Source organism: Dasypus novemcinctus, chromosome 6, assembly GCF_030445035.2.
Source record: "Dasypus novemcinctus isolate mDasNov1 chromosome 6, mDasNov1.1.hap2, whole genome shotgun sequence".
Taxonomy (NCBI): domain Eukaryota; kingdom Metazoa; phylum Chordata; class Mammalia; order Cingulata; family Dasypodidae; genus Dasypus; species Dasypus novemcinctus.
In genome coordinates, this window is record NC_080678.1 from 121,442,360 (window position 1) to 121,464,925 (window position 22,566).

General features: G+C 37.1%; 1 protein-coding gene across 8 annotated transcripts in view; it reads right to left on the reverse strand.

Annotated features, from left to right (window-relative positions):
* Positions 1–20,494, reverse strand: part of LOC101432025 (zinc finger protein 596-like) — an 80,497-nt gene extending 60,003 nt beyond the window's left edge. For 2 of the 8 annotated variants that reach the window (XR_009186273.1, XM_058299330.1), the window contains exon 1: positions 19,868–19,983. The gene's annotated coding sequence lies outside the window, so the exon portion shown is untranslated. Of the gene's footprint in view, positions 1–19,867 lie in introns of all 8 variants that reach the window. The other 6 variants (XM_012521558.3, XM_058299333.1, XM_058299331.1 and 3 more) reach the window with 4 other exon arrangements.
* Positions 20,495–22,566: the final 2,072 nt, after the last annotated feature.

Here is a 22,566-nt window from a genome sequence, read left to right on the forward strand (position 1 = left end):
AACTGAAAGCAGGAGAATTGCTTCCATCATCCGAGTGGAATCTAAGCACCCTCTCGATATAGAGGTGGAGTGGACATAACCATCCCAGGGTCCACAGAATGGAGGAATAGGGTATGGATTAGAATGATATTCTATTCATGAACTATTGTGATTAGTAATCGAAGAATATGTAGCATTGAACTTAAACACTATGGACCTACTGTGATTAGTAATGGAAGAAACTGTAGCAATGATATGGAGAAAGTGGCCATGGTAGCTGCTGAGGGTAAGGAGTGGGAAGAAGAGATGTGATGTGGGGCATTTTCAGGACTTGGAGTCATCCTGGGTGGTACTGCAGGGACAGTTACTGGACATTGTATGTCCTCCCATGGCCCACTGGGTGGACTGGGGGAGAGTGTAAACTATAATGTGGACCATTGATGTGGTGCAGCAGTGCTCAGAGATGTATTCACCAAGTGCAATGAATGTCCCATGATGATGGAGAAGGTTGTTGTTATGGGAGGAGTGGGGTGAGGAGGGTGGGGGGTATATAGGAACCTCATATTTTTTGAATGTAACATTAAAAAAAATAAAGACAAAAAAAAGAAAAACAGGGAAACGGACTTGGCCCAGTGGTTAGGGCGTCCGTCTACCACATGGGAGGTCCCCGGTTCAAACCCTGGGCCTCCTTGACCTGTGTGGAGCTGGCCAATGCACAGTGCTGATGCGCGCAAGGAGTGCTGCAACACGCAGGGGTGTCCCCCGCGTAGGGGAGCCCCACGTGCAAGGAGTGCGCCCGTAAGGAGAGCCGCCCAGCGCGAAAGAAAGTGCAACCTGCCCAGGAATGGCGCCGCCCACACTTCCCGTGCCGCTGACGACAACAGAAGCAGACAAAGAAACAAGACGCAGCAAATAGATACAGAGAACAGATAACCGGGGGGAGGGGTGGGGAATTAAATAAATAAATAAAATAAAATTTAAAAAAAGAAAACACTAGTTTATATAAACCTAGTGATATACAAATCAAAATAATTTTCCTTTTATTAAAAATATGTGATTGTGCTTATGATTATTTGCACATTTAATGTAAACATTTCCCATATTGCATCATGCACTCTAAGGGCATAGATCTCAAAAGAATCAGCATATTGAAAACTTTTGGAAACTTTAACAATTTCTAATGCTGGGGTCCTAGCATCTGAGATCATTATTTAATTGTTCCCATGTGTGGTCTGGGTGTTGAGAGATTGAAAACTGCAAGTATGACTCTTATTGGTATCAAAGTTGAGGATATATTCTCTAAGGAACAAATTCCCTGTGACCCCAAATAATTCCTTGTACGTATAATGTGTGGTAGGTGGATCTACAGTATTAGGATGTCTGGAAGAATAGTAGAAAAGCAGAATCTAAAAAACCATCCAAGACCAATGGAATTAAAAGTCACTACTGGTAATGCTGGGTTATCTTCTGCCATTTTGTTAGTAATTGTGAGTGTTACATATTTTTGATTCTTCCATTAATAGCAACTTCCATATTAATTTGATTTCCTGTATTGTACCATTTGGTAATTTCTAACTGGATATATTTTTCATATATTTTCCTTGTAGTTATATATAATGATGATATTTGATTTGATACTTTATAATTATCATCATTTATATATTTTTTTCAGGCCCTGAAGCTCTTTATATGTTCAAGGTCTTCCCATTCATGTCTTCTCTATAAGTTTAAGTCCTAAGATATTTTATCAATTTAGAAAATTGTGCATGGAAGTTGAAGAGAATTGTATAGAAACAGTAGAGTACTGATTAAAATATACCAATCATAGACAATACGCCCATCCTTAGAAAAGGAAGGGGCATTGTTCAAAATTTTCCAAATTTTCTAAATAGTATCATACATCTCCATGTCATTAATTCCTGGAAGTAATAATTCTACCAACATCAAAACCTCACAGGATGAATTGAGAAAATGACATTTTATGGCTACATTTCCATCTTCAATATTAGAAAATCTGATGGTATTAAAATAACTAAAAATAAATGCCATAAAGTAAACTAAGTAATCCAGCAAATATTTATCATAAACTTGATATGAAACACAAAAATTATTTTGGTAAAAAGGAAAGGGGAATCCTTTGAAATAATTTAATAGGTCCCTAAAGAGTTTGGGACAAAAAATATTTTTTAAACTTGCCTACAAATATGTGACTTCCCAATGAAAATTTACATTGTTATTGATAAAATTTTGTATTAAATGATTTTTATCCTGAAAATAAGGAGCCTAAGTATTTATAAACTTACACAGTTTGGATTACATACTATTTTATTACTTGACCATCACCAATCTCAGTTCGGGTTTATGTGAAAGGTTTTGGGTTAATTAACATTGATGGCTTTTATTCAATCATCCTTGAAACTGACTCAATTTATGTACATGGGTATCCCCTATATACATCCACATTAATGCCCAACATTCTTTGGTTGGTTACTAACTTCTTCACAGCTCTTAAATTACTTCTGTCCCAAGTGGTTTCCATCAAAATTAATCCCAATACTTGGGCTTTAATAAATAACAAATACCCAATTCAGTGTCTATCATTCCGTCCTCAACATTTCTGAGCTTCTTCATATACCATACTTTGATGGTGAAAATAAAACAGATAGGCTAGACTCCTGACCACTTGGTGTTCATTGCCTACTGGAAGATGTAGTCAAGAAGTGTATTTTTATAGTGATACAGACTTTGGTAGAACACAGAGGTTCTGTTAAGCTTTAGACTGGCACTAGTCTTAGAACTGACTATTCAAGGAAGTTTTCAAAATTGTTATATATAGGTCAGAACTGGGAAGAAAGCCATCCTGGATGTTGCTGTAAAGTATACCAACAATAAAAACATCATAGACAAGTCACTAATGATCTTTTTAGAGGAAAGAAACACCTATGTTGCCTCACAAACCCTAAAGCAATGGAAATGAACAACACTATAAACCACTTTAACCCTGGAAGATCTTTACAAGTCATGCCAAACAACAGTACCAGAATGCACATTTTTCTCAAGTGTACCTGGGTTATTCTACAGGGTAGACCATATATCTGGTCAAAAAAAAATCTAAAAAAAACTTTAAATATTAAATATATTCTTGAACAATAATGGAATAAAAGTAAAATTCAGTTTCAGAAAGAAACCTGGAAAACTCACAAATACACAAAAATTAACATTTTTAAGCAACCAACGATTCAAAAATAATCATGAGGAAATTAAAAAATACTTTGAGATGAACTAAAACCATGACAATATACTAAAATTTATGGGATGAAATTAAAGAAGTGTTCACAGGATAAATTTTATGTATAAACAGTTACTTTAATAAGGAGAAAAACATTAAATCAGTAACCAAAAACCTAACCTTATATCTTGAGAAACTATGAAAAGAAAAGCAAACTAAGCCCAATGTTATGAGAAGAAATAATAAGGATTAAAATGGAAATGAATGGAACAGGGAAGAGAGAAAATAATACAGAAAAAAATCAGCAAAACCAAACGTTGGTTCTTTGACAGTAAAATTACCAAAACTTAAGCTCCACTAACCAGGAAAAAGAAAGAGAAAACATGAATAACTAAATTCAGAAATGAAATTGTACATAACTACTGACTATAAGAATTAAAAGATTGTAAGATGATACTATGAACAATTGAACATCAACAAATAATAAAAGTCCTGCTTCATTTTGGAAACTGATTCAGAACCTAGCTGAACTTCACCATGTCCCCAATTTTGTTGTTCTGGTAAATTCTCCAAACAGTAAATGGGAGCAGGCCTCATTTACTTATACTTTTATAAGTCCTGACTATATTTAGAATTTTTTAATACCAAAAAACTGTCTTCCATTTTATTGTATCAACTTTTCTCTCACCATTCACATTGCCAGTTTTGTACTACTTTTGTCCCATATTCATTTTTGTTTTAAATCTATTTCATTACTTTTAATTACATTGTCCAAGATTCTAGGTCTTTACATTTCTATACTGTAAGCAATAGCCATACATGGTTACTAAAATTAATTAATTAAATTTAAATAACACTAAAACTTCAGTGCTTTAATAGTACTAGCTAAATTTCATGCCCAATAACTAACTGTACATGGCTATCAGCTGCTGTAATGGAGTATACAGATATAGAACACTATCTTCATTGCAGAAATAATAGGCACATTGATCTGCAACTAGATATTTCTTCTATTTTCTCAAGGTATAAATGATTTATTTTTTGCTTCTCTATTAATTCCATTCCATATGTACACTCCAGTAATGATTACCTTTATTTAACGTTTATGGTAGGTATTTATATCATTTATGCATTTTAATTTATATAAGTATTTGACCCAATACAAGACCAATAATTACCTCAGAATTATTGGTCTAGGTTTGTGACTCTGGTAATATGTAAAATATTCAACAATTATTTTTATTTTTCCTAATGTATGTTTACTATTTGTGCAATGTTATTCAGAAGAATTTTCACCCTCAATTTTTTCAATTCATAGATTATAATTTCCATGTTTACCATTTATTTTCTGGATTTTCTTTTGAATAGGGAATATTGTTCATTCCTTTCAAAGTTTTGAGGTTTGCAACCATCCTATTGTACAAAACATTTATATCATGGGTCCAAGAGTTCTTTAAAGGTAAATTTTTTTTCTTTTGGTGTGCCGTTCCTTAATGTATACTTTGTTGAATAATTGTGCAAATTATTGTACTTTTGAGAAAGTAGTAAGGATTTTTATTGTCAAAACAAGAGGAGATAGAGGCTTACATGATGCTAAATAGAGTACATTAGACTGAGATAGTGTTCCCCCGTGCTAAGCCGCATGTCAGGAAACCAAGGCTTAACTAAGTTCCTATCTATGTAAGTGCTTCTGTCCCAGAACCTGAATCTTGGGAAGAACCAATCATAATGCAACAGCTGCCTTCTTCTTCTGTAGGTTAGTTCCTTCCTCATAGTGAAGGTTAAGCCAAGGTATGAAAACTATCCTGTGCCAATCAATAAGATCATTTTCTTTAACACTAACTTTTCTGCCTATAGAATCCTTCTAGCTCTCACACTTCAGAACCCCTTCCATTTTATAGCTTGTATTTATCTGATTCGTGAAAAGCTTTAAAGGCTGTCAGACAAAAAAAGTTCATTTCCTTGGGATTTTTAGTGGTTTTACTTTTGGAAACTTTGGATAGGAGGACAGGATCCAATGGTGACTGCTAAGGACATTGGAGACAAGAAGAAAGAGACAAAAATGCTTGTTGAATCCTTTGTGTTTTCTTTTCTCCCCGCCATTTCCAAGGTTCATGGATGAGTTTCTCTAGATCTGAGCTCCACTATTTTTGCATTTTAGCTCTCTGACTTGCTAGCTCTCAGTCCAAAGGCTAATGGGTCAATCTTATTGATGAGAAAGTCCAAATTTTGAGGTTGGACTGAGTTCCTAGCATTTTGGTATGCCAGATTCATACCTTCCACAATTGGTTTCTTTGTCCTGTGCACAAGATAAGTAAAATGATAAAGGGAGATCCTTATCTTTATCTAAGAACTTTGATTCCCTATACTCTGGCATATTACATATTCAAAGTTTATGGGGCTGGAAGCTGTGCCAATCTAACAAATAGGAAAAATCTCTTGAAAGACAGACAAGCCGGATTTTCAGGGTCTGTTCTGGGGATCGTCCAATTAGACAAAATTACTCATCACTACAGAAGAAAAGCTCTAAAACGGAAAACCTGAATTAAATGTCCACTTTAATTAGTAGTCAGAGTTTACTCAGATATCACAAGACTTGACAATAGTTTCATTAAAGGAGTCTTTGTAAAAAGAAATGAGAAATTATTAGCTAATAGGATTTCTATATTTCTTTACTTCTATAATTTTGTGTTTGACAAATGCCAAACTTATTACTTTTTTAAGTTTTATTTTTAATTTATTACTCTCCTCTTCCCTGCCCCCTCCCCCCCAGTTGTCTGCTCTCTGTGTTCGTTTGCTGTGTGTTTTTCTTTCTGTGTCTGCTTGTATTCTTGTCAGCAGCACCGGGAATCTGTGTCTCTTTTCGTTGCATCATCTTCTGCATCACCTCTCCTTGTGTGTGGTGCCACTACTGGGCAGGCTGCACTTTTTGTGTGCAGGGCAGCTCTCCTTATGGGATGCACTCCTTGCATGTGGGGCTCCCCTATGCTGGGGACACCCTGCATGGCACGGCATTCCTTGCATGCATCAGTACTGCACATGGGCCAGCTCATCACATGGGTCAGGAGGTCCTGGGTTTGAACCCGGACCTCCCATGTGGTAGGCAGACACTCTATCCATTGAGCCAAATCTGCTTCCCACCAAATTTATTTATTTATTTTTTAAAGATTATTTTTATTTCTCCCCCCCCCCCAGTTGTCTGCTCTCTGTGTCCATTCACTGTGTGTTCTTCTGTGACCGCTGCTATCCTTATCAGTGGCACCATGAATCTGTGTTTCTTTTTGTTGTGTCATCTTATTGTGTCAGCTCTCCATGTATGCGGCACCATTCTTGGGCAGGTTGCACTTTCTTTCGTGATGGGCGGCTCTCCTTACAGGTGCACTCCTTGCACGTGGGCTCCCCTATGCAGGGGACACCCCTGCATAGCATGGCACTTCTTGCGCGCATCAGCACTGCAGATGAGCCAGCTCCATACCAGTCAAGGAGGCCCGGGGTTTGAACCGCAGACCTCCCATGTGGTAGGCAGACACCCTATCCATTGGGCCAAGTCCGCTTCCCCCAAATTTATTTTTAATTGAACTTATAAGCTCTCTATTAGTGTCTGTCTGTATGTTTGGTGTATGATATTTTCCTACCTCTAAATGGTATTACCAAATTAACTTCTGAAATTCCTTCAAAGAATCTTTATTCAAGTTGGCAGAAAAAATAAGCACTTATACAAATAAATTAATTCTATTGTTCTGAAATTAAGGAAACAATCTAATAATATTTTCAGTGAAAACAGAATATTATTAGACATGAATTCAAATTTTTGAAGAAAATTGAAGATTACACAATTCAGGTAAAACCTAGGCAAAGAAGACTGCTTTAATGTTGTTACTTAAATAAAAATAACTATGTCTTTGTAATTATTAATACTAAGAACAAGCATAATTTTATTCTAATTTGATTTGTTCTCCCTAAATTTTTAGTTTTCTAATCAAATAATAAAGCATTATATCCACTAGAACCTTAACCTGATCAAAAGAGTAAATTGTGTTCAAAAGGATGTTGTGTTAAAGATAGTTTGCAAGAGTTTCTATAACTTAAACATGTAAGGTATGTAGGATGTATTTTGTTAAAAGAAAGGAGAAGAATTTTGTCTTAAGTTAAAATGACTGCTGTTACCAAATGAGAAGCAATAATATGTAGGACAATCCTGAATATAGAAAGTTACAGAAAGTTAACAGAAAAGAGGTTTTATTTGTCATGGTCATGGATGTTTAAGATTTGATAGGCTTGTAAGATTTTTAAGAGTTTTCTTTTCAGACAGTGTCTCCTTGCAAAACTATTCTGTTTTCTTTCTGTTAAAATTACAAAGTATTCTTGGATAATTGGTCTGCTCATAATAAGAATTTAAAAAAGGCTTTTCTAAAATGTCTGAGTAACTTGTTAGAAAGTAAAGATTTTGTATTTTATCAAAAAAATCTGTGTTTTATATTGATCTTATCCTTTATTGTTTAAGAGAACAAGTCTTTTTACTTTTGAAATTATTTTTTTTACCATCATGCTAAATCTTCCCTTCATTTTAAAATCTTTTGTTGTTACTTTCATTAATTTGGTAGTTAAATACTGTTTCACAATTTAACATAATCCTATTTAATAAAACGTTAAAATCTGACAACTTTTGACATGTTCCTTACAAAAATTGAAGATAAGTGATAACTTCTTGAACTCAAACTCTTGGGATTTTCCAGAGGCCAATTGGAAAATGTCAAAATGATGTTTTCTTTTACATTGTAAAAAGAGAAGTGTTAAAACTAGTTTTATTTGATATGTTAGTTGCATAGGAAGTGTTACCAAATTAAAAAGGATTTTGTAACATTCTGTTGGTTACATTTATAAGATAAATTGTTAATATAAACATTTTAGAAATTATATATAAAGTTCTTAGTGCCTTGTCAATAACCTCAATGTCCAGGAGTTGTCTAAGTATTGATATATCTGATATTGACAACAGTATTATTATTCATAAGTTCTGTTGTTCTTAAAATAATATTTCATGAACTCTCATCTCGTTGTTCACTTTTCTAAAACAGCAATAAATTAACTATGGACATTTTAGGACTTTCAGTCATCTACTAATAATTTTTGCTCAGATGCATCCATGAAAACACAATTAGCTACAGGCCAGTGTGCTATGAACAAAAAATATTGTCTCAGAGACCTACAGAAAAGTCTACGTCAACTTTTCTGGGACACCAAATTTTAATGACATTTTAAATAACTATGAGAGCATACCACTATACTGAGTCAAGATCTCCAGAATTCTGGTGAAAAAGTTGATAAATTCATGAGATTGATAACAGATCAAATGAAAGAAGGATTAATTGCCTAAGGCTAAATGAACTGATAAATAATAATTACAGTTTTGCTTGGATTATTGCTGATATTTTATTGTTCTATTTTCTAGATACAAAGGATTAAGCTATCTATAATTCATAAAACATGCATATTTTATTCTATCTTTATGCAGACTCTACCAGATTTTCAAAACTCATAGTATATTCTTATATTTATGGTTTTATGTAATACATCATAATAATAATTGTATTATGGTAATACAAATAGTTGCATAGTTATATCAGGATCTGTCCACCTTATTTGTTTGTTTATTTATTTATATTTCTCCCTCCTTCCTCCCCCATTGTCTGCTCTGTGTTCATTCACGGTATGTTCTTCTGTGTCTGCTTGCATTCCTGTCACCAGGAAACTGTGTTGCTTTTTTTGTTGTGTCATTTTACTGTGTCAGCTTTGTGTGTGTGTGGCACCACTCCTGGGCGGGTTGCACTTTTTTCGCATGGGGCGGCTCTCCTTGCAGAGCACACTCCTTGCACATGGGGTTCCCCTACGTAGGGGACACCCCTGCATAGCACAGCACTCCTTGCATGCAGCAGCAGTGTGCATGGCCCAGCTCACCACATGGGCCAGGAGGCCCTGGGTATTGAACCCTGGACCCTCCATATGACAGGCAGATGCTCTATCAGTTGAGCCACAACCGCTTCCCTGTCCTTGTTATCAGGAAATAATTGGAGTTAATGGTTATGTAGCCAAGTGCTAGGAATGTTAACTCAGGAACACAGAGGAAATTGCAAATACATTGCTTTTTAGAGCCTGCACCTTGATTTCGTTGCCCGTGATTACCCCAATCGTGTTAAGGCTATAGCAGAAGCTGCCAAATTAGTTAAAGCCTCAGCAAGCTAAACTCTGAGTATACCTAACATTTTCCCTCTATAAAACTGACTCCTGAAATCCTTTTACTTTGCCTCTTAACCTTCATCTAAAATGTTGCAATGTTTTTAACCCTGCTACTCTGCTACATTTATCTGGTGAGGGTGTTCCCCTAACTGTAAACTGGTAACTTCAAAATTAACAACCCCATTAATGCTGTTATGATCAATCCAGATGTCATTTTGTTGTTAATGCTTCTTATGCTAGAAATTTCATGATACATTCCAAGCTGCATATGTGGTTACCACTTACTGACTCAATAATGTAGACTTACACAATTTTTTTCTGCCAAAAAGGATGAACTCTATGCTCTTACTGAAACCTGCCTTCTATGTGAAGGAAATTCTAACATCTGTAGGTTAACAGATATACTTTTGCTTCAATTCATGATTTCAGCATGCAATAAAAACAAAGAGGGTTCCAAATTTTTCTGGAATGCCAGTTGAAAATTGAGGACAATTATCTCCTTTCTGCCAATTTATTGCCAAATATGGTTGCCATCATTAAGATAGATACACATAAAAAAAGAATGAGTCTGATTATTTCTTCAAACATTCTTGCATACTTTCATGTGAAAATAGCCAGTACTAAAAGCCTGTTAGTATAAACTTAAATTAAAATTGTCTGTGAATGAACTGAACAATATGGCTTTCCCTGGGTCAAAATTTTACCTTTGGCCATCATATTTAATCATACAATTCCCGCTGTTGAACACAAACTCTTCCCATATGAGATTGTTCCTAACAGACCTGTTCCTGTGAATAAAATTGAGAAGTGATACCTTGTCACATCGAGATATAACACAATTTGTAAATTCTGAAGACATTATGCCAAAGATTATCTTCAATGGATAAAGGACACCTTTCCTGTCCCACATGACAGACACCCCATTAATCCTAATATGACACCAGAATAATGGATACTGGAAATGACACAGAAAAAAGGCAGCCCAGATCCTCATTAAAATGAACCTTGCCATTTACTCCTAATTTCTGACACTGCATCTTAATGACAGGGTGTTGAGTCATGGGTCCATATCTCTCAACTAAAAAAAGTTCCATCAGACTCCTGGAACTGTTCTAGCTCTGGAAACTTTAAAATCAAACTGGCCAGGAAATGAAGTAGACAATGTAATGTGGTAGACTACTCATTCCCAAGGTGGCAGATCAAGTGCTCACATAAATGAGATCTCAAAAAGACATTAAATAACACTTATAATGCATATGTTTTCATGTGCTTTTTCCTTCACTGGCCTGGAAAGACAATGCCATTTTATGCTTCTCTAAGGACATTTCAAAGGGAAGTAACATCACAAGGCTGTTGGATTTGTCACCAAAAATGCTGATCTACACACATCACAGGAGACCTCATCGTTCTACTCATAACAAATTTCTTTCTTGTCCCAAATAAACTATTAGGGCATTAGACTAAGCATCACATGTCTCTTTGGATCATACTGCACTTTTGTTTTATATCAAATATAAATACTAGAACCAAGGACCTCTTTATTCTGCTTTAAGCTTTCTTGGAACTAAAACTTTGTAACTAAGAATTAAGAATTATAATAATAAATGTTTATGGTTAATGAATTGTTACATAAATGTATTTTTTCCTTTTTTGGTATAATACAGAATATCCAAAAATTAATACCTGAAATTACTGAATTTGGCTAGCTCAACCTTACCCTTACTTACGGTTATTTAAAACTCGACTCTGCTTTGTGTATACTTACTGTTGTGAGGGTTATTCTAGTCTGGAACCAGATATAAAAGACATCCAAACTGTGAAGGAAGAAGTCTAAATTCACTATTTGCAGACACCATGATCCTATATATAGAAAACCCTGAGAAGTCTACAACAAAGCTTCTAGAAATTATGAATGAGTTCAGTAAAGTTGCGGGATATAAAATCAATGTGCAAAAATCAGTAGTATTTCCTCTTGAGATTGCTCAATAATGTCTCAGGAGGAAATCAAGAAACAAATACCATATACAATAGTAAATAAATAATCAAATGCCTAGGAATAAATTTAACTAAAGAAGTAAAAGACTTATACACAGAAAACTACACAACACTGTTCAAGGAAATCAAAGAAGACTTAAATAAATGGAAAAATATTCCCTGTTCGTGGACAGGAAGACTAAATATCATTAAGATGTCTATCCTACCCAAACTGATCTACATATTCAATGCAATCCCAATAAAAATCAGCACAACATTTTTTAATGAAGAAGAAAATCTAACTATGAAATCAGTTGGAAAAGAGGCCCCAAACAGACAATGGCATATTGAAAGAGAAAAACGAAATTGGAGGAATCACACTACCTGACTTCAAAACATACTACAAAGCTCCAGTGTTGAAAATGGCATGGTATTGACACAAGGATAGACATAACTGAACAATGGAACCGAATTGAGAGTTCTGATATAAATTCTCACATATACAGTCACTTGATATTCGATAAGGCCACCAAGACCACTCAATTGGAGAGAATGGCCTCTTCAACAAATGTTACCTGGAGAACTGGATATCCATATGCAAAAGAATGAAAGGATTACCATCTCACACCATATACAAAATTTAACTCAAAATGGATCAAAGACCTAAATATAGGAGCCAAGACCATAAGGATCTTGGAAAACAATGTAGGGAAATATCTACATTACCTTGTATTAGGAAATGACTTCATTTCACACCCATAGCACAAGCAGCAAAAGAACAAATAGATAAATGGGAACTCCTCAAAATTAAAGCCTTCTGCACCTCAAAGGAGTTTGTCAAGAATGTGAAAAGACAGTATAAGCAATGGGAGAAATATTTGGTAACCACATATCTGACAGAAAACTAATATCCTGCATATATAAAGAAATCCTATATCTCAAAATTAAAAAGACAAACAACACATTTAAAAAATGGGAAGAGATTTGAACAGAAGCTTCTCCAAAGAAGAAATACAAATGGCTAAAAAGCACATGAAAAGATACTCAAAATTACTAGCTATTAGGGAAATGCAAATCAAAACTACAGTGAAAGACCATCTTACTCCCATAAGACTGGCAGCCTTAAAAAAAACACAAGACTACAAGTGTTGGAGAGGTTGTAGAGGAATGGGAACACTCATCCACTGGTAATGCAGGAGCATCAAGTCTTTCTGGATAACAGTGGCAGTTTCTCAAAAAACTAGCTATAGATTTGCCATATAACCCAGGCATCTACTCCTGGGTATATACCCAGAATAACTGAAAACAGAGACACAAATCAGTATATGCACACCAATGTTCATAGCGGCATTATTATTCACTTTTGCAAAAAGGTGTAATCAATCCAAATGGCCATCAACAGATGAATGTATAAACAAAATATGGAATATACATTCAATGTAATACTACTCAACTATAAGAAGGAATACAGTACAAACACATGGGATAACATGGATGAATCTTGATGGACGTTGTGAGCTTATGTTGAGTGAAGCAAGCCCAAGCACTTAAGGACAAATACTACATGACCTGTCTGATACGAAATAAGCAAACCAAGCTGTCTTAGAGAGCTAGAGACTGGATAATGGGCTTATAGGAAATTGGGGGCAAAAGAAAGGTTGTGAGCTGATGCCTACATGAGTGAAATCTATGATAAAGTGGAAGTAAGTAGTTGTACAGAGAAGGGATAGAATGAGGGCATGGGGTACTATTGGGTGGGGCTTTGCAGGCTTGAGAGGGGCTAGTGTTGGGAGGAAGGTTCAGATGGCCCAAAGAATTGGGGGTAGGGTTGGGGGGAACAGATGAACATGGGAGATTGTCAGGCATGTGGTTGAAACTATAATGTTGATAAAACTCTTTAGAAAATATAATAAGGAAGTGTTAACTGTTTAAGGTGCTTAATGAGGGGCATCTGTCTCAGGGGCAGGCTTCTAACTAGTGTGTGAGTCTTTATCTTGTCATATTGTGTTATAACATAGGGTGGAAACCTATACAATGTATGGGAAGGTGTACCCCCATCCTGGGGAGGCCTGATGTTCTTAAACATAGGCAATTGTGTCTCTTGAGAGAATTGGTGGCTCCCAATGGGGTAGGACAGTCTAGTGTGCCAAGCTCTCAGCATTGTTGCAAATATCTGTGAATCTAGTACTTTAAGCAGTGAAGCTTGGTTATTACTGTGGGCCCTAAGGGGAGGGGTACAGAGGAATAGAGTACAAGGAAGCAGGGTAAATGGTGGATAATGGAAGTGTTCCACAAGATCGTGCAGTGATGGATACAGAACATGTTAAATTTCAACAAAAATGTATAAAATATATAGGCTAAAATGTAAACCATAATTTAAACCATAATGTACCTAATTTTAGAAAATTGGATAGTCTAATATATAAACCATAATGTAAACCAAAATGGACCCATGTATGGTCCCTATGTATCAATATCTGTACATCAGCTATAGCAAATAAAATATGAACATGTAAAAAGGGTCCTGAGCCTCAGCAGAGTGGTGACTCCTACTCTCTGGTTCATTGGTCTGACCCAGGCCAGCTAACAGGGAGGTGAAGATGGTCAACCACCACACCAGGGAATCAAGAGTGCCTACAACTATAAGCAGAGGAATTGCATCCATCATCCATGTGGAATCTAAGCCCCATCGTTTTTTTTTTTTTAATTAATTTATTTTTTTATTACATTCAGAAAATATGAGTTCCCCATATACCCCCCACCCCCCTCACCCCACTCCTCTCCCCATAGCAACAATCTCCTCTATCATCATGAGACATTCATTGCATTTGGTGAATACATGTCTGAGCACCGCTGCACCTCATGGTCAATGGTCCACATCATAGTCCACACTCTCCCATGTTCCATCCAGTGGGGCATGGGAGGACATACGGTGTCTGGTAATTGTCCCTGCAGCACCACCCATGACAACTCCAAGTCCCGAGATGGCTCCACATCTCATCTCTTCCTCCTCTAAGTCCCATCTTGATCTAGAGGTGGAGGGGACATCGCCATCCCAGGGTCCACAGAATGGAGGAATAAAATATGAATTAGAGTGGATTTACTGATATTCTACTATAAAACTATTGTGATGAGTAATAGAGGTGGAGAAAGTGGCCACAGTAGTTGCTGAGGGTAGGGAGAGGATAGAAGAGATGTGATGTGGGGGAATTTTGGGGATTTTGAGTTGTCTTTAATGATATTGCATGGTCAGGTGCTGGACTTTATATATCCTGCCATAACCCACTGAATGTACTCAGGTAGAGTGTGAACTACAGGGTAAACTATTATCTGTGTAGTGCAGCAGTACCCCAAAATGTGTTCACTGAGTGTGATGAGTGTGTCGCGATGATCAGGGAGGTTGTTGGCGTGGGAGGAGTTGGGTGGAGGGTGGGGGGTATATAGGAACCTCTTATATTTTTTAGTGTAACATTTTTTTTGTGATGTATATATCTTCAAAAAATTACAATTTACAAAAAAATGATGTGGTGGGAGGTAGGAAGTGGGTTATATGGGAACCTCTTATGTATCTTGTTTTTTTATGTTTTTTAATATAACATTCCTTGTGATCTATTAACTTTAATAAAATTTTTTTTTTAAAAAAAAGATCATTTCTGGGGAAGGGGGAAAAGGGTTTGATGTTGGATATATGGGAGTCCCCTATATTGTATATGTGACTTTTTTGTCATCTAAAACTTTTTGAAGACAATATTAAATATTTAAAAGTAGGATAAAGTCCCTGAGAAAGAATGAAAGAAATTGCCTTACCACTGCACATACAGGGCAACACCTATCACAGTGTTGAAATTGCAAAAACAAAGTTTTATGCTATTTTTCATTTTTGAATACCCCAATTTATTTTAGTTTTTCTAAATTAGTATGTATTCTATTTCGAATCTTTCATTCTACCATTACTATTTCATTTTCCTACTAATTGAATTTGGCAATATATTAGACTTCATTTTTGAAGAGTTTGGAGCACAGAGGGATTCAACTATGTCAGGGGAGGAACGCTGCTGTGGGGTATTGTTGAAGGGGGACACATGCTTGTGAGGGAGTTCTCACAGCATGTATACAAGGTATATAAAAATGTTCAGATATTCATTGGGTATTTTCATAGTAGTTACAGTTACAAATGACAATAGAGGGAGTGCTAAGTTCCTAACCAGGGGAACTCTGTCACATTCCACAACAGAACAGCAACAATCCCCCAAGTGCAAGGGCAAAGACCAGTGAAAAAGGAAGGTCCAATGATGAGCCCTTGATACTGATGATTATGCTTTTAAGCCTGTGTGCCTGAAATTTGAACTAGGCCTAGAGAGGCAGAGTGCCTAAGAGTTATATCCTGAGAGCCTCCATGTTTCTCAAATATGGTCAAACTCAGTATGTATATGCATTACCTTCCCCCCAGTGTGGGACATGACACTTGGGGATGAACCTCCCTGGTGTCAATGATTACTACCAATCATGAACTTGTGATGCAACTAGAAAAAGATCATAAAGGAAAGGGGAATTGGTAAAGACAAATGAGTTAATATGCTTAAGAGTCTTCAAGGGAAGTGGATCTAGCCCAATGGATAGGGTGTCCGTCTACTACATGGGAGGTTCACAGTTCAAACCCCGGGCCTCCTTGACCCGTGTGGAGCTGGCCCACGTGCAGTGCTGATGCGCGCAAGGAGTGCTGTGCCATGCAGGGGTGTCCCCCGCGTAGGGAAGCCCCACGCACAAGGAGCGTGCCCCGTAAGGAGAGCCACCCAGAGCAAAAGAAAGTTCAGCCTGCCCAGGAATGGCGCCACATACACGGAGAGCTGACACAGCAAGATGACACAACAAAAAGAGACACAGATTCCTGTGCCGCTGACAACAGAAGCAGACAAAAGAAGAACATGCAGCAAATGGACACAGAGAACAGACAACTGGGGCAGGGCGGGGGGAAAGGGGAGAGAAATAAATAAAAATGAATCTTAAAAAAAAAAAGTCTTCAAAAAAGATCGGGAGAAGTGGATTTGGCTCAAGTGATAGAGTGTCCACCTACCATATGGGTGGTCCAGGGTTCAAAGCCAGGACCTCCTGGCCTGTGTGGTGAGCTGGCCCACATGCAGTGCTGATGGATGCAAGGAGTTCCTTGCCAAGCAGGGGTGTCCCCCGCATAGGGAAGCCCCATGTACAAGGAGTGCACACCGCACTGAGTTGCCCCACATGAAAAAAATGCAGCTGTCCAGGTGTGGCACCTCACACATGGAGAGCTGACACAGCAAGATGACGCAACAAAAAAAAAGAGACACAGATTCCTAGTGCTGCCAAGAATGCAAGCAGACACAGAAAAACACACAGCAAATGGACACAGAGAGCAGAAAATAGCAGGGAGGGAGAAAAATAAATAATGAATCTTAAAAAAAGAAAAGAACCCAGAGGTCATTACAGGAGTTACACTTATGCATGCCTCAGGAGGACTGCACAGACAGCCAAGAAGATACAACTCCAGGTACTGGTATTCCTGATGGCTATGGAGACACACAGGTTTATGGTAATGGCAGATGGCTCTGGAGTTCAGCACCTTGTTAAAGGGTCCTACTTTGGAATTTGTTCCTGAGGGTGTTGAAGTTGGACTCAGATGTGACCTCTCTACACAGGCTTCTTCTGTCACCATTACTGAACCAGTGGTTGGCACTGGGGTTGGTGTATACTCAGGAGACTTGAATCTCTGGACTGGCCCTGAGACTCAGCAGAGTTGCAACTCCTTCTCTGCGGTTCATTGAACTTACCCAGGTCAACAAATAGGGAGGTGAAGATGGTCAACCATCACACCAGGGAACCAAGAGCACCTACAACTGCAAGCAGGAGAATTGAATCCATCAGCCATGTGTGATCAAAGCTCCCTCTCAATATAGAGGTGGAGTGGACATCACCATCCCAGGGTCCACAGGATGGAGGAATAAAATATGGATTAGAATGGACTTACTGATATTATACTATAGAAGTATTGTGACTAGTAACAGAAGAAATTGTAGCATTGATCTGGAGAAAGTGGCCACGGTAGTTGCTGAGGACAGGGAGAGGTGAGAAGAGATGTTATGTGGGGCATTTTCAGGACATAGAGTTTTCCTAAATGATATTGCAGGGACAGCTGCTAGACATTATACACCCTGCCATAATCTACTGAATGAACTGGGGGAGAGTGTACACTATCATGTAAACTATTATCCATGCAGTACAGCAGTGCTCCACAATGTATTCACCAAATGCAATGAATGTGCCACAATGATGAAAGAGGTTGTTGATGTAGGGGGTGGGTGGGGGGTGGGACTTGGGATATATGGGAACCTCTTTTTTTTTTAATGTAACATTTTTCGTGATCTAGGTATCTACAAAAAATAAAATTAAAAATAAATAAAAATAAAGTGAATTGGGAAGAAAGAGACTGCTTTTGCTCAGTATCAATCACTCTATAGACACAACTGGTCTAGATGATTAAAAATATCATAAAAGAGCATGGAAACCTTACAAAATAGACTGTATGCCTCCTGAACTACAAGTTACCTTAAAAACTCATGTCCACTTTCAGGGTTAAGGTACTGGATCTGCAGAAGATTCACAACAGAAGTAAATTTTGGTCAGCTGCTCATTTATACTCTGAATACCACAGAACCTTGGATCCAACTGACAAGTGAAAGTATTCCTAGTAATGGATCTTTAAACAAAATCACTTTGGATGTTCTTTTATTGTGGAAACTTTTATTGTGGAAATTTTATAGGATATTTGCCTGGGCAGTAAATTGCCTTAATAGCTGGTAAATTCTGGGCAATGTGCACTTGATCTCCTCACAGCCCCTTAGGGTTTTATAATCAATCTGAAACTTCTAACTGGATTACTTCCTTCAATCTATATTCTCAAGCAAAACAGGATAAACATAGGGAGGTAATAATTCTGGTTTGGCCTCTTTTGGCAGATATTTGCTACCTTGCCCTGTGGCTAAAACAAATAAAAACAGGATTTATCAATCACAATAGGAGAAAATATTAAATCTACTACTAGAGCTATCACAGCCTAGCAAGTCATTAGAATTTTCTGCTTAACTTGTTTTAGACAATACATTGCCAAACTTGATTACTTATCTGAACAAGGGAGTATTTTGCCATTGCCAATACCACCTGCTCTACTTGAGTAAACACTTCTGGAGAAGTTTTTCCACACATACCACAATACTATGAAAAAATTAAAACATGCCTCATGGTTTAAACAGGTAAGACCTTCCTCAAGGCCATGATTTGATTACTTTGCTTTCAGTTGGTTAAAAACATGGGCTTTGGGCTTAGGTGCATATTATGAGGTGGGCATTTGGGCATTTTTTATTCATAGTTCTTGTTTCAGTCTCCCTGGTGCAGTTTTCCCTCAAGAGTTTTGAATGCATGTCACCAGTCACTTGTGAAACAGCAAATTATTTCTTTATGTCTGAAGTGACATAAAAATGATGATCAAGGAAACATTTACATCATGATTATGTGCCTAATATGAAAACAACCTGTAAGGAATACTCCAAGAGCTTAGGCAGTAACTGAAAATGAGTTCAATACCTTAAATTTTGATCAATAGCTGAAAGCCAGATCAAAATGGGGGAAGTTGTTAAATAAATTAATTTATGCCCTAGCTGGTTTCCCTCATACTAAGCCCTCTTCCAGCAAACTGAAACTTAACTAAGGTCCTATCTCTTGTAAGTTCTCATTTTCCTAGAGCCTGAAACGTGAGAACAACCTACTTAAACTTCCAACTTCTTTCCTCCCTGCCTTCAGCAGGAAACTTGATCAGTTCTGTTTATTTTTGTGCAGCGTTCTGTCACCAGTTCCTGTGATTTGTTTAAATTCTCTTCCTCACTCAGTACCCCACTTTCCTTACACATTTTATTTCTGACACCGTCTCATCACACAGCAGTTCAGTTAAACCCTCCCCACTATTTTCTTCATTAGGCTTTTCTGCCTCAGGTTTCTTGCCTGCTAGGAAAACACTGACCCTGGGAGTCAGATGGAGTTATTCCAGTAAGGTGGTCCCTCCAGAAAAGTCAATTCTGCATTTAGAATCCCACCAGCAGTAACTAGATTGCATGATTGCACCACTTAGCTACCAGCATTCTGCCATGTTTTCACTTCCCCTCCTCCACCCACGGACACTTTTATTTTCAATACTCCTCAGAGGCTTGTTTTCCACCCTGAGTCTCTGTGGATGGACTCGGGTCTATGTGCCTGGATATGCATGGGGTTCTAACTCACTGCTGTGAGTTCTTCTAAAATCTTTTTCTTCAGTGAGAGGGAACTCATGCTGCTGCCCGCCTCTGGAGAACTCCCAAGCATTACAAGAGACATATTGAGAGGGAAGGGAAGAGGACCGGCAGGTCATGGATGGAATTTTCCCACCTGATATTTTTCTCTTTCTTCAATTCAGTATTTGTGGAGTCCTTCTCCAGCTTCTACCATCCTCCAGAGCTCTAGAATCTGCCCCTATAGTCACTGAATGATCTCTCTGAATTTTTTTCACGGGATGTCTTCCGTCGCAGTGTTGATGACGTCAACCCTCTTTTAGGTTCGGGGGGAAGTGGAGGGAGGGAGCTGTCTTACTAATCAGACAAGGAGCTGGAATCAGTTTAAGCCAAGTCTTTACTGAGAGAGAGAGGGCTTAGCAGTAGGACTTCTGGGCATTAGTTCCACCCGCTCTGCAGGAGCATGCTTAAATGATTAATTAAAGCTCATCTGTTCTTACTTCAGCGCAAGAATAGCTCTGTCCTTGCTGTCTCTGCACAAGCTATCTCCTTTCGCTTGAAGTTTGGAAACGGCTTCTTACTTGCATTTCTGCCAGTAGATAAGATGCGAGTCTAGGGACAAGGCTTCTTGTTTCAAGACAAAACATCCTTGAGAAATTTAACTTTTCCCACAGCCCTTGGCCGAATCCAAAAACACATGATATATAAGCAAAAGAAATAAGCCAGATGAGGCCCTCCCTACATATGACTTTTGGTATGTGAGTCTTTCGTTTCCATGGCAATTGGAGCCCAAACACGGGGTAGCTGATTTTCTCCCTAGTTTAGGGGAATTTTTCTGGACGACCCCCAGTGTAACTACAGTCCGGACGTTCGTCACTGCCAGCGATCACAGCCGCCCTTGAGGTAAGCTGCTCACTGGGTTCATTCAAAGAAACATGTCTGCCTAGTGAGATCAGTCTGGACCATGCATCCCGCAGAGACCGGACATCAACTGCCCTGAGAGGAAAGCTGGCGGCAGACGCTAATATAACATAGGAGATACATTATCCAGGCAACAGGAGATCTCTCTCTGCACCTTACAACAACTTGAAAGCAGCTAATTGTAAAGTGAAAAAAGAACAAAGCATTACATTGCTCAGAGTATAGATCGTTTGTCCATACTTCCCCAATGATTTGAATTATAACAACTCTAGACCTAGAATTATGGGTCAAATTATAAACTTTGTTTCTGTTGGTGTGTTATAATTGTTTTTGTGTTTGTCTGTTTGTTCAATGTCAGTGTGTATTTTCGTGCCTCCGGATGGTAATTGTAAATTAAGGGATAGAAGTTTCTAGGGGAGCTCTATTCAAATAGCCAATAAAAAAATAAGTGCTTATATTAATACATAAGTATAAATGCCAACAATATCTCTATAATGATAAAAATTGTAAGTCTTGATTAATGAAATTACTGCAAGTCTCTTCATAAAACATAATTTTTACTGAAATTGAAATAAATAGTTTATTTTTCTTCACAGGATAAAATGAAGGATGTAAAACTTAAATGAATATTAAAAAAGATAAAAGATTTTTATCTTGTGGAAATGCTAACTGGAATTTGATAAGTTTCTTTAAAAAAGTGTGTTTTGTCCTAAAATAAAATGTCTAGTTTTCATAAAATCGAAATGAAATATGCAGGACAAAACTTAAGTGCATATGGCAAGTTGTAAAAAGTATTGTGGAGGCATTCAATGAGAGAATGTGTACTGTGACGGTAAAATTTGACAGAAGATAAATGATTATACTGTATGTGGTTATGAATAATCATAAGGAGTTTGTAGAAGCATTGTTTGAATTGATGTTTTTAAATAGCTAATTCCAAAAAGTCATTATGACACAGAAACTGAATTGATAATAATAACAAAAAAGTAATTTCATAACTGGAAAAGTTATTAGCAGCCAGCATCCCCCTGCCATCTTGCCTCTAAAAACTATTTCTAGTATTGCATGCTACTTAGTATTTGAAATTAAGAAAAGGTTATATTTGCATATAACCAAATTAATCATTATTTTGACAAGTTTGTTTAGTGTTGATAGTAACCGTTTGTTTTAAAAAGTTTGCTTAAAGACAGTTTCCAAAATCATTTGGTAACTTATATCTGTAAAGTATATAGAATTTGTTTTTTTATTATTAAGGAAAGAGAAAATAATTTTGCCCTAAGATAAAATTACTAGTTATTAAGAAAGAGTAAAATTTAGGACAAAACCTGAATAAATACAGAAAGTGCAGAAGGTCTGCAGGAAAGGAATTTTTATGTTTAAAGTTGAATAAAAATTTGATGGATCTAATTTTAAAAGCTTTAGTATCAAATAGTATACTAATGCAAAGTTAAATTTTGTTCTTTCTCAAAGTTTCTTAAACCATTAGCCTGTTTTACCAAAAGTTTACAAGGAGCTTTTCTCCTGACTAATCAGTGTATTAAAAAGTATGCTATATTAATAATATTATGTTAACAAATTTTTTCTTTTTACAGAATTATCTCATTCCACCTTAAAACTATGCTTATAAAACAAAAAAGGGGAATAAGGTATTAGGTCTAACCAGTCCAAAGGATGTTGTACAAATAAGTTTATATACTTCAAATTTTTAAAATCACAATGAGGATGGTTATATATCAGCAGAACATTTTTAGATACCGATTGTAAAAATTTATCCTAAAGTGTTATACAAACTCCTGGATGGACAAGAAGCTAATGGTTCAGTAAATTTATTAACTTGGGGACAAGGGTATGCAAGTGTTCTCTCGCAAGGAAGACCTCTTTGGCTTCCAGCAAAGCATGTAAAACCAGACCTTGGCCTGTTGGAATCTGCTGCAG